This window comes from Ambystoma mexicanum, chromosome 5q (genome assembly GCF_040938575.1).
Source record: "Ambystoma mexicanum isolate Mex_15411 chromosome 5q, UKY_AmexF1_1, whole genome shotgun sequence".
Taxonomy (NCBI): Eukaryota; Metazoa; Chordata; class Amphibia; order Caudata; family Ambystomatidae; genus Ambystoma; species Ambystoma mexicanum.
Genome location: NC_090933.1, coordinates 1,137,130,469 through 1,137,152,359, shown reverse-complemented (window position 1 = coordinate 1,137,152,359; position 21,891 = coordinate 1,137,130,469). Strand labels below are relative to the sequence as shown.

Sequence of the window (21,891 nt, the reverse complement as noted above, 5' to 3'; positions counted from 1 at the left end):
TAGGACCCTACCAGATAAAGATGATTTCATCGATATATCTGCGACAGAGTCGGATGTTATCCTTGAATGGGTTGTTTGTATTGAGTATGAAGCTTTGTTCATATTCTGCCATATAGATTATAGCCATGCTTGGGGCAAAGGCCGCGCCCATGGCGGTGCCGCAGGTTTGCAGGTAAAATGTGTCATTAAAGGAGAAAACATTGTTGGTAAGAGCTAGTGACCAGCATACATATCTCCTAGCTAGATACAGAGGCACATAGGGCATCTATTGGCCACTTTACCCATCCTTGTAAAGCACTTCATTAGCCTATCAGGAGGCCCCTTTACCCGCATGGTGCGGCCCGCCCCCCCATGCCCAAATTACAGCCTCTATACCAATGGGAGTCTTCTCTTTATGCATAGCTGATACCCGCACACAGGGCATTACCTCAGTCAGCCCTGCCCTATATAGACACATGGCCTGCCGCTATGACTCCACCTCCAGGGACCCTCTTTCACTAATTTCTCATACAATGATAGAGCGTCCCTGTCATTGCCTAAACATACTGATAGAGTGCTGGGCTGACACTCTACCCAGCAACCATGCTCAGCACGCATTGCGCCTGTCCCTCCCAAAATGGAGACAGCAACGCCTTCTACACACTGATCCATGTCACGGCTCTTTCGATCCTTTTCGCCGTTATTGCCACCCCTGGGCCCTGAGTACCAACACCACCAGTTCCCACCCACCGCTGTGTTTCTCACACCTTGGCAAGCCGGATGGCCCCCCTGAGGGACCTCCCCGCGCTTCCAAATATGCCGAGAGCGCCTATTTCACGGCCGTTCATACCGTCAACGTGCTGTGTCAACACACTCAGCACAACAATAGATCTCTCCCTGCACTGCGCGGGTACCTTTCCGGAGGCAGACATCGCTGGCTGCTACATACTATATTCCAGAGCGGTCCGATCGTTGCCTTCCTTTTCTCACGAATACAAACTCCGTCGCCCATACGTCGCTATGGCAACATGTAGATGCTATCAATGCGCTTGTGGACACCAGAGCCACTCTGCATTCGCACATGCGCATTTGAGTATTTAGCTACACAGCTTCATTTTTAACCAGCTTCTCGAGCTGTCAGCAACCTGCAGCAACCAGCAGAGCCTCCGCTTCTGGACACGTTTCAGGTGAGGAAGTTCCCTGCACACAGAGGCATGCAGAACCAGCCTTTTCCTCTCCCCACACACTACGTTTTCCATGTGGGACCACTCCCTCATTTAATCCCTCCTTTCTGTTCCCCCTTTTTGTCATTCTGTTACCAGAGTGCTACGATCAGAGACATACCCTGATTATGCTGTCTTGGCCATCACTGCAGCACAGGAAGATACACACAGCAGAAAAGTCCCAGATGACTGCTTCTGCTGCCTACAAAGAAAAATAAAGAAAGACTTAGAGCAGTATTCCTTCACTGCTCTAAGGAAAGGTCAGTCTAAGGGCCAAAAGGGCCACTAGCCCGTCACTTGTTTGTATTTAATTTTTAAATAAGGTCTTTTACCTTCCCATTTGCTTACTTAGCTATGCTCCACCAACTTACCTGTTACTGAGTACACATATGCCCTTCTCTTGTCTTTAGGGAGACCTGCATATACATGGCCCCAAAAGAAGGTTGTATAAACCGAAACGTGGCAAAGCTTCCAGAACCACGCCTACGGACCACACCAAACTTTCTCTAATCCTTCATAGACGTCGACCAGTCTCTCTTGGTCTTTGACCAGTCCTTTTTGGTCATTCCACAAGCGTTAAGACACATACAGACCAGTTTCTCTTGGTCCTTGACCAGTCCTTTTTGGTCATTCCACAAGCGCTAAAACGCATACAGACTTAGCCTTGCAAGTCCGACCAGCCTTTCCAGGTCACACAATTAGCGCTAAGCTCAAATAGACTTTACTTTTCAAAGCCCTACTGGCCCATACTGTTTGGAGTTAAGCAAGCAGACACAAATGTGGTACTATACAAAACAGTAACTAAGAGGCTGAGATGAATATGAAGTCATATTTTGCTGATCTCTAACTGTTTAAATATGTATAGAGGCACACCAAACAGATATGCTTTTTGCCTGTATTGTTATTCATAGTTGACTGTATTCTTACTATTTTTTGTTGTCACTATTTTTTATGTTTGTGATAATCATGTTGGTTTTAACACTTTTTTTAAGAAATGAATCAAAAACTACATATTTAGCCAAAATAATAAAAATGCGTATGTAGACCAATCTCAGTAGTTAGTTGGTTATTCCCCCGGTAACACGTATTAGCCAACCGCTGTTCTGGGTGATTAGAAAGGTGTAAATTATTTCTGCAAGAAGTCATTGCAACCTTTAATTCGTGAGGACAGGTCCCCTCCCTGTTTACATATCTATTCTGCAGCCCACAATATCCTGTTCGCATTAGGGCTGTCTCTTATGTTACTAAAGCCTCTGGGTAAGGCTCTCATAACCAGGACTAATGTCTGGCAGAGGGACTCCCAGGACCCCCCTTGTTATTTGCTTAGTGTTTCCCCTGCACCTGGGATTTATGTGCTGTTGGCCACAAAGTCAGATCTTGCCTGGCGATACACCTTAGATGTCACAGCTGGCGTAATGGATCCCGATTAACGGGGCAAGGTTAACATCATCATTCATAACCAAGGGTCTCAACTCTACGTGGTCAAGGATGGAGAAACCATAGCCCTGGGGATCCTCGAACAGTTCCTCATCCCAGTTCCACAAGAGGTAGAAATCCCAAGGGACACTGAAAGGGGGGGCACTAGGGTTTGGCAAGGCTGATCTCCCTCAACATGGCATAAACCCAGTGGAGAGTGAAGATCATGCACCCATGGCCGATCTTGCCTTTGCCCAAATAAATGATCCAGCCCTCACAGAGGCCTTTGTGAGGGTAACATCGGAAGAGGCTGGGCGAAGTAAAGCCTGGCCCTTTTTCATACTTAAAAGGGATTGTTATAGAGAGGGAACATTGGGAGGGACAGTTGTAGGGTCTGAACTCAACTTGTGGTTCCCCGAAGCTACCGAAGGATAATGTTGAAGCTGGCACATTCCCATCTTACTGCTGCCCACCAGGGACTAGGGAAAACCCAGAGCCAAGTAATACTGAGGTTCGGTTAGCCAGGAATATTTGCGGACGTGAAGAGTAAGGTCACATCTTGTGAGAAATGCCAAAAAAACATAGTCACTCCGGTACCCCAGGTACCATTACAACCTCTACCAATCATTGAGGTACCCCTTTCACCCATAGCAATGGACATTTTGGGTCCACATGGAACATCTAAATTGGGAAACAAGTTTATTCTTGTAATTGTTGATTATGCTACTCGATATCCCAAAGCATTCCCCCTCACAAACAATACGAGTCAGCACATTTAAAAGCATCTACTCCCCTTCCTGTCCCAAAGGAAATTCTTACGTACCAAGGCACAACCTTTATGTTCAAGATTATGCAGGATGTCAAAGAGATGTTAGACATTAGAATATTGTGTACATTGGTGTACCACCCTCAGTCCAAATGGGCTTGTAGAAAAGTTCAAATTTAAAAAAAAATTCTACATAAATTGGTAGAGACTGATGGCCGTATTTGGGACATCATGATTCCCTGGGCTCTCTTTGTTGTTAGGAAATCACCTCAGGTGTCTCTAGGATACTCTCCTTTTGAATTACTATACGGAAGGGAACCTAGAGATGTACTCGACATGCTAAAAGATACCTAAGAGGCGAGAGAAGAGGTTACCCTACCCACCTCCCAAACAGCACAGAAACTCAAAGCCCATACGACTGCTGTTAGGGAAATTGTGAAACACCCATTTAGAACACCAGAAGACTCTGCATGATAGACAAGCTGTACCCTGATCCTTCTTCATAGGTGAATCGTCTTAGTTCTGCTTCCTACTTCAGAGAATAAAATTATGTTTATATGGTATGGTCCCTATGAAATTCTCGAAAGTAAAGGTCCCTTGAATTATGTAGTAGTCCAACCTGAAAAACTTGTTGAAGGAATGGAAGATCTAAACCTACCTGCCTTTATATCTACAGGCAGACGAACGTCATTTGTAACTATGCTCCGCTCCTCTCTCTGTAACTAAGTACCTTTTATGTTTTCTATGTTTACATAATCTTGCTGCTTACGCCTTCATGTAATAGCGCCTCGATGTCTATGGGCTGCAGTGCGCTCTACAAATGTAAAAAATAAAATAAATAAATAAGATCGACCCAGTAGAGGAAACTACTGTGACTGTGGCCACACTTCTTACAGACCAAGACCTACAGAGCAAAAGAATACCCGGTCATCAACCCCCTTCCCAAAAGAAGACATCAATCATGTGTTAAGACAATTCCCAGATGTCTTCTCTGAACAGCCAGCTAGAATTAATAACTTTTTCCATTTCATTCATGCACTAGCCGGGCTTGAAAGTTGAAACCTTACCGAATCCCGCAGGCAAGGAGAAAAAGCATAGAAACGGAACTTGCCGAAATACTCAAGATCAACATCATTGAGCCGTCAGAGAGCCCCTGTTCTTCCCCCATCGTGTTAGTGGCCAAACCGGACAAGACATGGAGTGTCTATATAGATGTCTGGAAATTGAATTCAATTTATACGTTCGATAACTACCCCATGCCATGAATCAATGAACTCGTTGAGAAGTTTGGGTCATCATGACCAAGGGACATTCGAAGGTGACCTTCAATCCAGCCAACAGGGAAAAGACTGCCTTCTCCACGCCTCAAGGGCTTTTTCATTTTAAGGTACTTCCCTTTGGCTTGCACAGAGCTACTGCTACATTACAAAGTCTGATGGACAAGATATTAAGACTCTACGCTAACTTTTCTGGAGCATATAAAGATATTGCCATCCATAGTAAAACCTGTCTGGAACATACGCACCACTTTTATGCAATTTCAAGAGCCCTCAGGAGAGCAGGTTTGAGGACAAACCTGAAGAAATGCCATCTTGCTCAGGCGGCTGTAAAGTTCCTGGGCTACTTTGTAGGGAATACACTGGTTAAACCTCAGACTGAAAACGTCAAGGCAGTACAACAAACACCTGTGCCTAAGACAAAAAGGGACCTTCGAGCTTTCCTTGGATTGACAGGCTACTAGCGATGATTTATTCCCAATTATTTCACCTTGGCTGTCTATCTCACAGAAAAATTGAAAAATGTCCAACCCCAAAAGCTTGTCTGGGGAAACAAGGTTCAACAAAGCTGAGAGGGATTAAAACAAATATTGTATCAGGAACCTGTCTAAGGTCGGGTTGGGAGCAGTATTGTCCCAAGAACATGGTGGGATGGAAAATCCCATCTTATATACAAGTTGGAAGTTGTTCCCTCGAGAACTGTCATATGGAACAGTTGTATTAGAAACCGTGGTGATCAAATGGGTGATATAACACCTGCGTTACTATCTCAATGAAGAAAAGTCTGACTCGTAACAGACCACTCACCCCTAACCTGCACGAGTCTTCGGAAAGATTCCAACGCCCAGGTCATGGGATGGTTTCTAGATCTCCAACCATTTTGTTTCTCTGTTGAACATCGAAAAGGGAAAGAACAAGCAAACGTGAACCTTTTAATTCACTTCCCTTATCCCACCCACGGGGACGCCTCTCATTTAACGCAAGGGGTCTGTGACAAATCTGGACAATGTGTCCCTCTTTCCCAAGGGGAGCCGCCCCCTTTGAGGCTAGTGCACTGAGCCTGCTAAGCAAGACTCAAACTAGGGGTCAGGGAAAGCGAGACCTCACTGGGAGTGACTCCCCTCTATGGGAAAAGCACTGCTATTCCTAAAAGGTACTCCCTATGAAGAATACTCTGTCCGCATATATGGGTATAGAAGAGACTAATATTACTTCTGTTTTGCATCCCCACCAATACTGACATTGCTTTTATATCATTGGTTCAAGGTAATACTGGCATTCCCTTGAACTCAGCAACTGACGAAAAGCAGCACGCCCCTTTGAAATATGGCAGCGAGAATAAAGGGATGATGAATGGAGAAGGAAGAATCCTACGCAGAGGCGAGCCTCTGACGTAAAGACAGCCTGGAGGGGCAGAGCTGCAATGCACCACAGAGCCAGCAGTAGCATGGAGAGATGGAGAAAGAAGGCCGAGTCGCCCGAAAGCCGGCACCGTGATAAAGCCAAGTAAGAGACAGGGATGGAATGACCATCTTACCTGGTGGCATGACAACGCTGCACCCATGTTGGATCTGGGACCTGGGAAACTACACTGATGCAAGGACAGAATGGAGGAACGATTCCTCCTATTGGAACACAAGGGCTAGAGAGACTGCCGAATTCGGCAGAAGCAGAGAGGGAGAGACAGGACGGAAGAACCGTCTTACCTGGCGGCATGACTGCGCTGCAGGTGTGGTGCGTTGGGGACCCGGGAAACTACCTCGAGGCCAGGACAGACCAGAGGTATGAATCCTCCACTTGGAAATTGAGGTCCGTGGAAACTCCTGAATCAGGCAGAAGAACATAAGCTGACACTTGCGTGTCGGCGATGCCATGGAGAAGGGCAAACAGCAACATTCCCACTAGAATGCCATCCCGCTGGAGCACACACAAAGGCATTGAAGGTACCAGGGCTGCCCAGGGTGGAGAGAGGCAAACGGAAACGAACACAGAGAAAGAAACTGACAAGGAGGGTTACAGGAGACCTAGGAACCAAAGTATTGAATCGAAACACATATACAGCCAGAGAGGTTAAGGAAACTTGAAAGCCAAAGGGGCACCTGGGGAGTCCTCAAGAAATAAGTGACATTGCTACAATCATAAAGAGAAGGGAACATAGAGGGTTCAATCAACCTGTGCAAAATATTGAACCAATAGAGATAAAGTGGTCAATGTGGTGGAAAAGGAATAAGGAAAACATTCCTCCATGTAATGAACTGGGGACAATTGGGTTATATAGAGACTTACACGTATCTGAGGAGGCTAACAGGAGGGCTGGGAACACTGTTTTCTGCACAAATTTTGTCTGAAATGGAATCCATCTCCACAGAGAGATGCAAAGGACAATTGGCCAGACAAAGCCTAAGCTGAGAGGCTCTTGCTATGGCTTATATTTGTTATGTTTTTTTCCATAGTAGCAGGGCCAGATGGGATTCGGTTTGGACTGAGGACTAATTTTGCTTTTGAAGACAGACAAGCACCCTTAGCTTAGTTTTGTAGGTAGGGAAAATCCCGAATAACAGCAGGGATAGAGAGGCATTTTCTTATTAGTTTAATGAACATCCTTGAAATGTCATCCTTGAGCCTGACTCCTTCTGGTTCACCACAGTAGTCTATTACCAGGACAGCAGAATGCAAAGAGCTGATGTTAATACATGCTGAGATACACTAGGATTCTAGAGGGTTTGTCCAAGGAGGAAGCCAGGTGAAAAGTAGGGGGTTCAATGGGGAGACCTGCTTATCATACAAAGATGTCTTGCGATGACTATTTGGCATGCTAGTGTCTTTCTAATCCAATACTGAGGTTACTTTCTACCATCTTGGACTCTCTGTCAGGACTGGAGGTGAGCATTAGGATTCTCTTTCCTTGATGCTCGTGCAGCAAGAGAAGTGTTCTTTTTATTATGTGCTCTCTGTTGGGTTTATGCTGTACATTTCAGGAATGGAGCGTGCTAGATCGTTGAGATAATTGTAAGTAGAACAAGTCAGGTGGTGCAGGTACTTTGAGAGCATCTGGTCTCCCCATTTGGGAAACAGTACACTCTTCAGCACCTGTGGGAACACAGCCTATCGGGAACTTTGACTTCTTGCGGTTTTCCGCCATCAGGCTCAACATGGTGGCAGGAACGTTGAGCATCATACTATGTTTTTTCTCTCTCACTGCAGTGCCTTCTTCTTTCACAGGAGCTCCACTGCCTCCGATCACCAAGTTAGCATCTTCGTGGAAAACAAGCAGCTCTAGGACCACATAGGCTGACATGCCCTCCAGAAAAATCTGAATAAAAACTGGCACTCATGCACAGCAGTTGCTGCTGTTCATTCTTCAACCAGTTGCACAAGCGCCTCAAGCAACAGTGTTTGATTGTCTGAAAATACACTGTGCAGACTGAGTGTCTCATTAGGGAGAAACCCATGTTCAAGCACCAACACTTCTACAATAAAAACTGGGTGAGGCAAAAGCGATGGTGGTAGACTCAAGTGGAAGTGAAGAAATACCCTTAGACTGAGTTAGCACTCTTGGCACATGCAATTCTTAAGTCACAGTATTCCAGTGGAGAACAGCAGGATTTGGCATGTGAGTGATTATGACAGACACATAAGAGAACCAAGACATACCCTAGCAGCCATTGTCAAAAGAGTCCTCAAATTCTCTGTTCAAGACACAGTAAAGAGTGCAGTCTCTGAGATTATATTCCCAATATTTCAGACTCAGTGACGTTGAATATCACCAGTGCTACAGGAAGCAACGAGTCAAGGAAGCCACAGCTTAAAGAAGGTGCTCTGAGTGTGGTACTCTTAGCCAGAAGAAGGGCAGAGCTTCATTGACTCACCCCCTCACTCTCCTCAGGCTGACCTGTATCAGAAGCTCCTTCTACCTCAGGATCCAGAGTCATTGAAAGCAGCATTCCTTAAAGGGAAGGCAGAAAATGTCAACACCAGTCCCTTTCCACGTGAGAAGGGGATGGGCAAGGAGGCAAGTGAAGAGGCATCCGATTCGGACAGAAGGACATCATCTAAAAAGCCACTGAAGCTTCTGGGTTTAGTTAAGGTCGACCACAGGAGGGGCCAGAGGAGGAGAGGATGGTTGCAACCATCAGCTCAGAAGGCAAGACTGACACTGAAGGACAAGTCGGTGCCAGGCTCAGTGAGCATTTCCTGAGGCTGGACATATGCCCCCAGAGTACAGTGCAGCCTGAATGGCTCTACTCGCAATTACCCCAACAATCTGGTGTGCCTCTATTCTTGCAATTTACAGCATACACCCAACAATGAGTACATAATACAAAAGTGCACTTATCTTGCTGCCGGAGCACCAAAGAAAGAGAAGCATAATGCTCAGCTGCGTGCCTTTAATAGTATCAATGATTTACCACACTAATAGGTTTGGAAAATTTCCACTGGGAGCCTTTATAAATTAATTGAATTAATCCATTTTATTTAGGAAGAGTGCAATGTTCTCCTATGGGCATCATGGTGCTGGGAAAATGAAAATAAAATGTGATTGAATAAGCAGGTAAGGAGAATCAATGAAATAAAGTTCAAAGAGATAAAATAAATATAGGATTGTTCAGAGAGGACAATAAATTGGACACAGCAGCGTCTGTTGCAGCCGAGCGTTTGTCGGCAGCAAGCGAAGTGACATTAAAGGAAAGGGCGTAGCAACGTTCAGTATGCCACCGCCGGCTTGTAGGAGAGTTGCCTTGCAACTATAATTAAAGGACGCGGACTCAACAATATTGTTACAACGCTATTGTCTTACAAATTAAAGTAAACAGCAGTGATCTGCAATACATATAGTGGGAACTTGAGACATTAAACAGCTCAGAACGAACAATGACATTTAGGAAATATATATACAAAATAAATACAAAAAAAACTAAAGAGAGCAAATGGCATGCACAGTGGATAGCCAGTTGCTACAGGAAGATTGATTGTTAGGTATCAACAATACCTAGGTACTGTGACACTGTTTTAAATTGCTGACAATAACAATACATGAATACAGTGACGCTACATTGTATTTCCCGTAAGTACAATTCAGTTGGACCATCCCAATACAGCAAATTAAGGCACAATTGCTTCTGAGGATTGGCACAACCAGACCTTTCATAGAATGCAAAATATACCCCCACCCATCACATTTCTACCCAGCTCACGGGAGTAATCCGTTCCCTGGAAACACTGCAAGAAGTAATTTGAGCACTATGCAAAGGCTGTTTGCGGTGCACAATTTGGCGCAGAATGGAAACATTTGTTGTTGATCATTGTCTTGGTACACCGGGACAGTAGAAGTTTGATGACTTCGCAGAGCTACCTGGAGATGTAGCAGGTAACCTCAATGAATATGAAAAATGCATTGCAAAGCTAGAAAAACATTATGAGTGTAAGATTGGCATCATATTGGAAAGATATATGTTTGGAAAATGGATGCAAAAACATGATAATAAGTTGAAGGATGTATCACAGCTCTGAGGGGTTTGGCTAGAACATGCTACTTTGGCAGACGACGGATGAAAGACTAAGGGATCAGTTCATGCTGGAGTGTAGAAATTGCAAAATAAGGGAACAACTGTGGTCTAAAGGTGACCCTCCTCTGAATGAAGTTTTACGCATTGCAAAAGAAGTTGAGCATACCAATACATGTGTTAAAACACTGGAGAGGAAGGTCCAGCAGCTCAAACTGCCTGAAGTTAAACGTACCAATGATGTGTCTGAGGTAACTGCTGCAGTATCTGGAGCGAAAATTCCATCTAGAGTAAAGGGGAATCCAATCCCAACTTGAAGTTGTTCTCACCCAGAGCCGCCAGCTCTCAGAAGAGATGTTTTAGGTGTGATGTGGTGGGCCATTTTGCTAATAGTGCAACGTGTCCTGCTCTTGAAGTCAGGCATTCCAAATACAAAAAGAAAGGATGTTAAGATGGATTTCTAAACTCTGACCTGGTGGGTAGAAGTTTAGGAGGCCACCCTCGGTTTAGTGAAACAGGGGAACCTTCTAGACAAGCCAGACCAATCTAGGTAGCTTGACAGACAGTCAAGCCGAAGTCTCAGGACGGGTGAGAGTGATCGGAAGCTCACAATGAGCACACACAGCAACGAACCACAAATTACTCTTAAATAAGTGTACATCAAAAATATCTATACATTTATTGTCAGCCGGGTCAGTAGAAACAAGTAAACTTTAGTTATCAAAACAGTTACCACACAAAATACTCTACTATATAACATATATACAATATGTGTAACGCTCACCTGATTCTCGCAGAGGCGCCGGTCTTGACTGGGCGAATACCGTATCTTGAAAGGTGATGTGTAACACACGGTTGGCTCTTTGGGCTGGACCTCTGTGCACTGTATGTCTGACTCGAAGAGTAAGATGTCTGCAGATAGAAAATATGGGATTAATGAACTGGGGTTATTGGGTGTCTCCCTCTTCTTCCCTTTCTCTTCTCCTGTAGAACCCCAAAGGTTAACGCTCTCACCTTAGGTAAGTGAACGCCGAGCTCTCCATCTGCCTCGGGGCAGGGTGCCGTAACCAGTTTCTTCACTGGATAAGGGTGCAGGCCTCTTGACCTCAGAGGACTGCTGTCCGTCGTTTATTGCACGAACGGTAAGTTCCGAGTATTTCAAATGTCTTTAAAAGTCTTTTGTAATGATGTCTCTTGTTTTGCAGGGTTCCGGCGATGGCGGATGACGGGCTGAAGTGAGTTGAGGATGGAACCCGTGTGAGGAATAGAAGCGCCTGGAAGCACGTAAGTAAGCGCTTGTTGCCTGCTTCACGATGCACACTAACTGTCCTTTTATCTTGCAGGTACAAGTTCGGAGCTGCTGAAGGGTGCCGGAATACCCACTGGGTTCGGCGTGGGAAGGAGTAATGGCACGTGAGTAATAAAGTTATCCAATGTCTTTAAACGCACCTTCTTTTGTCTTTCAGATGCGGGATGCAGCGCCGAAGGCCTCCGGAGCGTGCGAAGAGTTGGTAAGCTTTTGTCTTTCAGATGCCGGAATGCAGTGCGAAGACCTCCGGAGCACGCGAAGAGTAGGTAAGCCTTTGTCTTTCAGATGCCGGAATGCAGCGCGAGGCGTTGGTGACAGCCGATGGACCAGGTAAGAGAAGCGCTGTCACTGAAGACCGTAGTGCTAACCTGTTCTTTCTTGTCTTTATAGGTGTTGCTGAAGACTGGATTCAGGATGGTAAGCCTTTTTCCCTTAGGCCCAGAATCAGATGCAGAAGACACGATGAGCGTTCTGCTGCAGAGGATGCAGAATAATGCAAAGCAAGATTCATCCATCGGGTGTGGTTTAAATAGCCTCCTGTAGTGCTTAGGTGTCTCCTTCCACATCCTCGCCTAGGTAAGAAAAGAGTTCCTGCTTTCCAGAAGAGTTCCAGTGTTCTGAACCTAGGGAGTGGCTCCTGCCCCACCCAACAGGAAAAGTAGTCCCAAACAGAAGAGGATTAGAGGCTCAACTGGCAGGTAAGTAAGCAGCATGGTCTGCTGCAGGTAAGTCCACCCAAGCATTATGAGCCCGGCGCTTCCAGCGCTGGGACTGGGCATATTTATGAGCCTGGTGCCACTGGCGCCAGGACAGGGTCCAAAAGGTCCCAATTGGGACTGGTTGGCACTAGGAACCTGGGTTATGGGTCTGCTTCCAAGGGAGTTGGGTAAGTCCTGACCTTTTGGAAGCAGAGATCATGACAATATGTTTCCTAATGCGACAAATGAGTAAAACACAGCCACAACCTGTAAAGAGAAGGGTGGGTTAACACACTAGGAGCATTAGACAATTCTTCTGAGTCAGTCCCTAACTTTCGAGTCCAGCCCTAAGAAGTGGGGAGCCGTGTGTTCAACAGTACAGTTGTGCGTAAAAATGCATGATCACGCAGGCAGAACAAAAAGCAGGTCTTCTTGGGAGAGCTGTAGCAAGGCAGGAAGGGGCTTGAGGCGGTGACGAATTGGTTGCCACTATTTGAGTAGAATCTGCTCTTGGTAGCAGAGCAGTTTTCAAAAGGTCAGAATATCTAGGGAGCGTATGCTAACACAGCCAAAAGCGAATACCTTTTAAGGGGTATCCATGCATAAAGAGATCAGTGTGCCAGGGGGCCACCAGTAAGAGATGCAAGTACTCACCGACCCTCGGCACAGTCCAGACCAAACTTTACCAGTTTAGTCGAGGTCGCTAGTTGATTCGAGTCCTGCAGTTCTGCGGCTCTCCAGCTCTCAGCGGCTGCGGGAGAGAACAATTGTCTGTGACGGAACAGTTGCCTTTTCTCAGCTTTCAAAGGAGATACAAAGAAATGTCTGGTGCCGCAGGCTTCAGGGCACAGGAGAGCAGGTCAGCAAGACACCTACAGCGAACATCACCAACAGGTAGTGACACGGGAATCACAGATGCGTGCAGCATTACTAATTCAGGACTCGGAGGAGCAAGGCCTGCGAAGTTTGGCAGGATAGGGCACGGGATAACAAACAAGTGATGTCCTAAGTCTTGGGTTTCAACTCGAGACGGCAGCCATTTTGCGGCATACCCTGAGGTAGAGCTGTACAGTTCACTGGAATGCCCAGGAACACTTCCGAAGGGGCTCGTTTGGCGGGTAAGCAGGGGGCGCTGAGAGTAGTTCTTCCCACTATTACAAAGGCGCGAAGCGTCTTGGCAGGCCTTCGTGATCGATGAAGAAAACAGGGGTCCAACGGGTCAACAGAGGATGAAAGGTGTTAAACCTTCCAAAGCGTCTCTGCCGGTTTCACAGGTCTGTTTCTTCGGTGCAGGATACTTGGCTGCATCTGTAGTTCAGAGTGAAATCAGGTGACCGAATGGAATGGCTGCAGAGCCCCTTCTCTTATCAAAGATTAGCTTTCCACCAAAATCGAAGAGTTCCAATTGAAGATCTGCTCTCATGCAGGCATCCCAGTCATGGATCAATCACGGTCCACAGTGGTCCCAGTCGTTCAGGGACTCCAGACATGTGTGGATTAGGGCCAGGCAGACCCAACCCGCTTACTGGGCACACACACGTGACAGGCAGAAGCCTGCAAAAGAGATCGGTTTTCGAGAGAGGCTGCATGCCCAAATAAGGACAACCTGGGTTACTCGACCTGGGTGAATGCAAGAGACAAAATGGCCATGGGACAGAACAACAGACTTTGTGGATGGGCCATTTTCGGACCTGGCCACAGTCTTGAACCAAACGCGGTAAACGCAATATGATGCTGTAAAAAGAAGTAAAACACTTATAAAAAGTAACTGCTGCCATGGTGTCTTTGGCCATAAAACAAAAAGGACTCCAGCGCTCTGTACTGAAAGGTACATTATGCACTGTTAAAAAGTTACCAAGAAATCGTAACATAGTCAAAGACTAAGGGAAACATAGTTTTACAGTACTGACAGTCTGAAGGACGTGTCAGTTTCCCCATAACAAGTGAGAGAAAGCCCAGGGGAGCATAGCTGAAGGCTGGGCTCCACTGGTAAAAAGTCAGGATAGGATAGCCAACAAAAGCAAAAAGTTTTGGGGGTCAACAATTGGAGGGAAAATTACACATAAATGAAATCTTTCCTAACAAAGGACATTTGACTAAATGCTGTATGTCTGGCACAATCAACATGGTGGGTGATTGGTATGACCATACAGAGGAAGCAGCCTTTGTCATTGGAGAAGAAGAGGAAGAATTGGACGGCCCGAGAGACATAGCTGTCATTGATGGCTACCCAATAGAGATGATGATTGACTCTGGAGCAAAATACACACAACTTCCGAAAATGTTCTTTTGAAAATATATTTCCTGGCAGAAACTTAATGCATGCTGATACCAAGCCTAGAGCATACAGTGGAGATAAGATAGTGATTATTGGGTGATTTGAGGCTGAGATAGAATTTAAAGGGTGAATGGCTACAGGAAAAATATGTTACTGAGAAGGGATCCATTCCACTTTTGAGTTGGCTAGGTCTATTCCAATTTTGGCCTGATGTCTGGAGCCTCGGTTTTTCAGAGGATGATGCAGGACATTTTCCGGAATGAGGCAAGTCTGATTTGTTTCCAAGGTGACATTCTAGTATTTGGTCTAGACCAGCAGACATGACCAGAGACTTAACAAGGTGATAGGCATGCTGGTGAGAGGAGGTCTAATGTTAAGTAGAGAAAAGTGTAAGTTCAACCAAAGAAAAACAGAATTTCTAGGTCACACGGGATTGGATGCAGTGTTTAAGCAAGTGGAGGAAGACAAAGAGATTGTCATAGCATTTGTATTTTGACCTCTTAGGGAAGCTGAATTAAACTACTCCACAATCGAGAAGGAAGTACTAGCTGTGAAATAGGCGATTGAAAAATTCAGGACATTTCTGTAGGGAAGCAACTTTATTGTACACGTGGATCACAAGCCCTCGAAAGAGACTCTACAGAAGAAAGGTCTAGACGGAGTATCGTCAAGAATAAGAACATGGGTTGTGGTGCTTTAAGAGTACCAATTTGATGTGAAATATATTCCTGGAAAGAGGAGTATTCCAGTCAATTTGTTTGCCTTGCATGTGTGTTGGGTAGGAAGGCGAAAAGGAGGAGTATGAGGAGGATTGTGTGTGGAGTAGAAAATGGAGACAAAAGAGTGGGAGAATGGGATGAATGAAGATGAGACTCTCAGGAAAGTAAAAGATGTTTTTCTAGAAGGGCAGTGTGTTAAAGAAGGGAATGGTGATGGGAAGCAATTTGGAAGGTCTGCATTTACTGTTGAAAGAATTGCATGTGGTGGGAGGCTACATGATGCGGGTAGATAGAGTAATAGGATTGTTGAAATAGCCCAATGATGGGCATCAGAGAATTACTAGACCAAGCAGACTTTGCAAGCAGAGATTTGGTGGCCTGGTTGTGATATGGATGTGGAAAGGATGGTAAGGAGATATATTCCCTGTGGAATGAGCGAGAAGAGTTTGGTGCCGAGGGAGAGTCCGATGACAATAGTACACCTGCCAAAGATGCCCTGGGAGAGAGTTGGCTCGAAATAAGTCTGTCTCCACGGTCACGAACTGCAGAACACAAGGAGAGGCTATAGAGAAAGAAAAAAACATACGAGTGAAATCACACGGTTGAACCGCGGAGTAAACAGGGTTACCTGCCCTATAGTGGTATTAGACACCACAAGGAATTGCTGAAGTTTTGAATATATTAGTGTGGTTAACGCCCTGACGAAGGAGGTTCACTGCGAAATGCATTGGCATTAAAAATACTACACAAGAAACCAAATTAGTCTGCTTCTTGCCTGAGTACCTAGCAGTTTACAATCTAAGAATTCTGCGCATACCTGAATGCCAGTAACGAAAGATAAAGTATATATATATATATATATATATATATATATACACATATATATATATAAAAACATTAAGAACCTTTTGAAGAGAACTTTCATCAAGATTGCACAAATTTGCATAAAGTCACTGAAAAGCTCCATGTGAGCCCTACAGAGAGTGCCAGACCTAGTTGGATGAGTTCATCCAACTTCTTCTTGCACAGTGTATTGATATTGTTGGACCCATACAGAGTAAGAGTGCTGATAATACTGTATTGTTAGGGTGGATGTTTGGTTATTTTGTACAAATGGCTGGCGGTTAAAATTACATTATCTATAACAACGAAAGATGTGATTGACTTTATGGAGGAAGTGTTCAGGGGAGAGGGATATCCATGTGAATTAGTGACTGATAACGGTGTGCAGTTTAAGTCAAGAGAGATATGTGGTTATTTCTTGGCGAATGGAATAGAACACAAGTATACCACACGTAATAATCCCAAGACAAATGGTGTGGCAGAACGCTTTAACAAGGTCATCAAAGACTGCATAAGATGAGCCTGGTCCAATGGTGAGGACTGGGAATATGCAGTGTTGGTTAGGATGGTGGTGCACAGGTTCTACCCACATAATCCAATAGGCGTTTCACCTTTTGAGGTGTATAGGGGCAGAGAGCCCAGTTACAATCTATGTCCTCTTTGAATGAGGAGAGACAGATGGATGTGGGAGAGAATGCAAGAAGCGAGGACATTTAGAAAAAAGAAGAAAATTGCTAATAAAGTCAGGTATGACGTGAGGAAGTGTGTCAAGGAGAGAGAAGTGAAAAAAGGGTATTTTGTGAGGATCAAAGTACCACATGATTTAAGAAGAGGTCCCATGTGTTGGTCCCTACCATGTAAAGTTGAGGACAAGTTCCACAACTCTGTGAGGACAGAAGATGGAAGGATCTGGCATATGAACAGAGCTGTAAGGGTGGATGAGAGAGAAGTCCAAGGTGAGGCAGTTGTTGGTGAGAATGAGAGAGAGTAAGTAGATGGTGTTAGGACTTGTGACTTCTGCAGGCCTGTTAGGGCCATCAAAATACCAAAACAATTCAATGACTTTGTTGTAGGTTAATGGGAGGGAAGCGTGTAGTGTGCTTACCTTACTATGTGTGCATTTATGATGTGCAGGTTGGAAAGCCTTGAATGTTGATGTGACAGTTGGAGTGAAAGGAGAGTGACTGTACGGATAGACACTGCGCAGCTGGTGGGCACAACAGAAGACTAGAAATAAATGTATCTAAACTACATTCCTGCTTTGGCTCAGTAACTACAGGGAGATTATGAGGGAAATACACAATTTGCAAAGCAGCAATGCTAGGTTTACATTGTAGTTGGCCTCCTAGAACAATATAAAAACACTGGGGAGGGAAGGCCAGTAGCCAAGGCATGAAACAGGGTTAGTAGTGCGCCACAATCTCTGTCAATTAGTATCAGCACAGGAGTAGCGCTTTGTCCAGGGGGAAACCATAACCAGGGGCACCTATGAAGGGACACTTGCAGGGCCTTCCTAACTTGACTGGAACCTCAAGGTAATTTTCAACTCATCAATGGCACTCTACTAATACTCATGAAAAGCACCAGTGCTGAATCTGGAGCATTGTGATGCACTCCTAGGATGGTACCAAAATACCTTACCTGGGCACCGCCTGAAGCTTAGAATGCCTGTGGAGCACTGATGAGTAGATACCAAATAAAGAACGGAGGTGAGAGACCCCACCTAGCATATAGTAGAGCATTAAACCAGACCAGGTCCTGAAATGTCAGGGAACTATAGGCGAGGCGATTGACACCAAAACTGACTGAACAAGTAGACATGTAGCTTTGTAATGTAAAGAAGGTCTGCTGAAATCCATAAAGCAGGTGACAAAAATACACATTAAACATGGGGTGGCTTGACAGATAAGTGGGTATTTTGCTCTTCTTACAACCATTGCCAACTATACCATGAACCTGAACTCCGGATCGGTCATCTGTCGGTCTGCAAAGACCGGCCAACTCACTGACAACCAGAACCAAAGCTTGCCAGGAGTTGTACCTTTTCATAGTTCTGCTTGTTAGTAAGCCATGCATTTGGATGACATGGGATTACACCATAAGGCTAAAGCGAACACGCCCCAGGAGCTTTGGAAAGAAAACATACTTCTATTCCTGTGGCATTTTGTGTATCTTCAGTCAGCAATTCCCACCTCAGGCTCACAGGGGAATTAAGTTCAGGCTTAACGGTGGCTGCTTCAGTGTAACGGTTCTCTTGCGTGTCTCTCCCGATGTGGTCCATCTAGCTCCTACAATCTCAAACAGCCAGCACTGACCCCTTTAGGGAAGAATATCTCACTGCAAGTCCGGCTGCTGTCTAATGAAAATGGCAATAACACTGTTCATCCAGGAAGAGTAGAGAGATTAAACCTATGCTTACCAGTAGCTGCTACTCAAAGGAGAAAAACAGATAGAAACAAGGCAAATGCTGCTAGTAGCCTGAGATTTATATTTGGGGACAGTCATGTCATCTTTACTGGGATCCTTGACATGCCAGAAACACACGTCCCAGACACTAACTGTGCCAAAAGCATAAAGATAGCCTCTCCACCGTTCCATGCAAAGCACTGCTTGTAAACGGGATGACAGACAAGTGGACCATAGAGCCTCAAATTCAGAGATTATGAATCCTCCACCAAACGGTTGTCTCCATTGCTGGTGCAGAGGGGTAGCAACAGGAATGCGTGAACAAGAGATGCTGCAGGGATGTCATTTGGGGGTCACCAGGGGTTGCAGTTGCGACTCCTGGGGACTCCCTGGCTATCCGCTTGTTTTTTTTTAAATGGTAACTGCAGAGTGTGATTACATGTGTTTGTTTTGTAAGGGTGTCCCTAATTACGCTAGCTTAGAATGAATACACCCCTTTAGAGAAATGAGGCAAAAAGGCGATCTTGTAAGGATAACAAGTTTAATCTTACAAAATGGGGATGGTAGCAAAGGACTCTGCTGCCTGAACGGTCTTCTCCTGTCCCTCTCCCTGTTCCTTCATGCCAAAGTGGTTTCAGGCGGGGGTTTATATAGGCCTAGCTTGCTGTGGTGGTGTAACTGGAGCTGGATCATGGGTTCATCCCAATCCGTCCTTTTTCCGTAATAGGGATGCTCCAAAGCCTTCTTTCTTCGCTGTCAGCGGTTTTATCAGAGCATGCTGTACTACATTTTGCTAGCTATGCAAAAACACACTGTAGCTCATGCTTTCCTCTTTTTTGCTAACTATGCAAAAAAGCACTGCAGCTCTGCAGACTTTTACAAACCTTGAGGCCTAGCCCAAGGAAAAACTAAACATGTTTATGTACAAACAATTTTCATTCATTCTATCCATATTTCACTCCACCTGCTAGCCTTATCTAGGTCCTGTAATTTCCTCCACACTTTATACTTTATAATTTGTATCTCTTAATGCACTTTGCTGCACAAAGCATGCTAGTCCTATTTTTAACATGGATGGACCCTTGATGGAGAGTGGACACCTGGTGAGTCAGTTTGTGCTGGCCATGGTGACGAACACGCACACTAAGCCTGTGGTCTATTTTGAATCCCACAGGCCACATTCCTTCTTGGAAGGAGGGAGAGTTTGACTCATCTACACTACTAGTTAAGCTTTTAAAATGCCTGGGGTCGGGCATTACAAATCTATCCAACTAATAGGTAATTGCGCCTTGTATTTAGACAATAACTACCTTCTTCAGTGCTTGCCTATGTCTGTGTATGTGATTATGTTTGCATGAGAGAGCCTTCCCAGTACCCCTCCTCCCCCTAAGTCCATTATAGTGCCTTAAAGAGGTCTTGCCTAACTCTAAGGCGCTTGGGGGTTTGTGAGGACCCTGGTTCCTTCCCAACAGTTTCTCGAAATTTAAAGCTTCCCAAACCTGAAATGCATTTAAATCCTAACAGCAGCAGTGAGGGATGGGCGTTGGGGAGGTGTTGGGTTTGCCTCGTTCAAGTAGTTCAGCAGCATAAGCGAAAAGAAGCCTCTGTATGGAGTTGGTTTCAACTTTCACCCTGTCAGGACTGTTCCACTCAGCTTCCTCTAGCAGCGCCGTCAGCGCTTTGGTGGACCAGCGTGTTAGCAGCAATCATGCATACGAGGCAAGGGGCACACACATACATGCTTCAGCTGGTGTAGAAGATATATGTTTTAACAGAAACTTTTACTCTCTCCCCTTTGGTCCTTAACCTCACAGGAAGCAGGATATCATCTGAACTTTTCTTCTAATGGGCAAACTATCTACAGCGTCCCTGAGCACAATGCAGATGTAGGGCTCCTGAGCTCTGCTTTCTTACATACTTGCTGGCCCGGAATGGAAAACTATCACATGTCTTGAGCGCTTACTTCTTAAAAAGGACACCAGGTAGGCCTCTCCACCAAAACCCAGAATGGCTGTCAACACTGATGCCCACTTTGACAAGGCACTGTGCTAGTGTGCCATTGCCCATCTCACTGACTCGCAAGAGACAGAAACTGCTAACTAGCATTGTGAGAATGGCCTGAAGAAATCCTTCTCAGTCACTTGGTCCAGCGAGATGTCTATGGACATGGACCAGAATGGACACGGCATGCCTTACAAGTCGGTGTCTGCCGGGCAGCTGGAGTCTGTGCTGCTCTTGCCCTCCAGGGTCAGTCTGGCCAGGGCATCCTCCACAGCCACCAATGCCCAGGAGCTTGGTAGATCCATGGATTACCTAATTCTAGCCATATTCTCCTACTTCTGCCCAGTGTGGCCAGTGAACATTGTGGTTCTAGTCTTTTCAATTATGGCAAGTAACAAGACAAGGTCTTACCCTCTCCTTATTAAAGCCACAGCTTGACTTAATCCTTTAAATAATAAAATCACCTGTCTATGTCTCCCCTCCAACATCCCACTGCAGATAATAAGGATATCCTTTTTTTTTAGTTTAAAAGCCTACTCTTCAGTGGCCGCTTTTGAATAAAAGGTGCAACCTTTTAATTGTTTACACACTACTCATTATGTTAATTCCTGCTCCTCGGTTTATCCCTTTTTGTGAAACTGTTTATGCTTTGAATTGTTGACATGTCGATGGAGGCAGTTTTCAAACGTGAAACAGTGAGGCTGCGTGATCTAAACATCGAGATTATGAATGTTTGTTTGAGCTGGAAACTACACGTCACATCCTGTTGGTAAGATTTAAACAAAAATGAAGTTGACGTAATTGTTAGAAGCTACAATGCGGGCATTGTAAGGGTGTTTCGAGGAGGGAGATGAATAGGAAAATCGAGGGACAGCAGGGAAAATAAATAAAAGTAACATGTCAAGTTACTTAACTCCTGCTGAGTCCTTTTTGTTTCTCACTCCTTTTCAGAAACGTCTGTGTATACACTTCAAAGCCAGCCTCTGTGGGCTGCATGTTCTCCTCTCTAACCAGAAACATTTCCTAGAATTAAAATGTAGGGGGAAAGGAATTGCTGCTTTGCTGCAGCTCCCGGCGAAATGCGAGTGATGTGTGCTATTACTATGCAAAGAAGGTTACTTAGCCTTCACTACAACTGCTGCCACACGTGGGTGCTTTCTACAGATACAAGTTCCATTCTACACAATTGTGAACATTTAAATCAGTAGAATGGATGGCGTAACACCAAATGTTAGGGTTCCCTGCACAATATGGTAAGGGGTGGCTGAGATTTTCATGGCAAAACCATTTAACTAAAAGACTTGACCATGGCTTTTATTTATTATTAATTTGCTAGTTTTTACTCATCGTGGCACTTAAGGAGCACTGGGGAGGCAATAATAGCCATTGTGAATGCAGAATAAGTCTTTGTTTCATATATGGTGCTTTAGTACCACCCAGTCAATCCATATAGGTGGTGTTTTAGTTCCTCC

At 45.1% G+C, this 21,891-nt stretch overlaps 1 protein-coding gene across 2 annotated transcripts in view; it reads left to right on the top strand.

Moving 5' to 3' along the window:
- Positions 1–21,891, top strand: part of TMEM71 (transmembrane protein 71) — a 637,748-nt gene that overhangs the window by 506,928 nt on the left and 108,929 nt on the right. The gene's annotated exons all lie outside the window — the stretch shown is intronic.